This window comes from Chrysochloris asiatica, unplaced genomic scaffold, assembly GCF_000296735.1.
Source record: "Chrysochloris asiatica unplaced genomic scaffold, ChrAsi1.0 scaffold00043, whole genome shotgun sequence".
NCBI classification, from domain to species: domain Eukaryota; kingdom Metazoa; phylum Chordata; class Mammalia; order Afrosoricida; family Chrysochloridae; genus Chrysochloris; species Chrysochloris asiatica.
Window position 1 is genome coordinate 480,079 of NW_006408561.1, and position 1,086 is coordinate 481,164.

The 1,086-nt window shown below is 51.3% G+C and overlaps 1 protein-coding gene across 1 annotated transcript in view; it reads left to right on the top strand.

Moving 5' to 3' along the window:
* Positions 1 to 1,086, top strand: part of RSRC1 (arginine/serine-rich coiled-coil 1) — a 534,244-nt gene continuing 533,158 nt past the window's right edge. The window contains exon 1 of the mRNA XM_006861773.1: positions 1 to 146. The gene's annotated coding sequence lies outside the window, so the exon portion shown is untranslated. The remainder of the gene's footprint in view (positions 147 to 1,086) is intronic.

A 1,086-nucleotide genomic window follows, 5' to 3' on the forward strand; every position in this document is an offset into this window, starting at 1 on the left:
GATGTACTCGGAAACTCGGCTGATGCAGCCTGACGCTGAAACCAGGAAGGCGCTGAGCTTAAACTGAAGCAAGTTCGGAGGACGCTGGCGGCTCCCTACTCGGAAGAAACGTTTCCAGGTCTGCAGTGCTTGCACGTTAACTGGAGGTCTGAGCCTGAAACCGGGATCTACGTGATGCCGGTGTCCAGGCTTTGGGGAACAGGGCCCAAGGCTGAGGAGCTCCTAGGCCGTACTTGGCAATGAGGCGGCATGGGGCCTGGTGGAATCTGTAGCTAGGATCCAGCTAAGAGATGGGCTGCGGCTCTGCTGTTTGCAGATGGGTGCCATGCGCATGCGCTCCGCACCTGTGTGGTTCCGAACTCTCCGGGTCGGGGCTGCAGGCCTTAGAGCGTATGGGCGGCCTTAGGCCTGTAGTTTGGACTTTGGTCTGGATGTGGTGTGGAACGTTGCCTGGAATCCCCTCCCCCATAGTCTCTGATCCTTAGTCTGTCTTTGGGTTTTCTGGCTCGTCTTGCAGAATGTGATCTGTGCTTCTTCACTAGCTGTAGGTAGAATGAAGCTAGAGGGAGACCGCTTCCAGGTACACACTCTGTCCCATCCACTCTTGTCTCTTTACCTTTAGATCTCCTCCCCTTCCAACTCGACTGCTCCTGGCTCACGCTCAGTTGCTGAGAGGATGGTATAGAGTGAAATAGACTATACTGAAATATACTTGTGTCTTAGACCAAGAATGAATGGCTCTAATTTGATAAGTTACAATGTGGCATTATATATATTCCTTACTCTTGATTTTATGTGTATTTAAAATTAATTCCGCTCTCAGAAGTTATGCACACTGAAACCCTAAGGAAGGTGGGAGTGGGGGGAAGAGTCTTGTTGTTGTTGTTATGTGCTGTGGAGTCGGTTCCGACTCAATAGCGACCCTGTACAGGGTTTCCGAGGCTGTAAATCTTTACGGGAGCAGAAAGCCTCATCTTTCTCCCGCGGAACAGGTGGTAGTTTCGAACTGCTGACCTTGCGGTTCGCAGCCGGATTCGTAATCACTACGCTACCAGAGCTCCAGATTCTTAGCAACCCTATATAAGG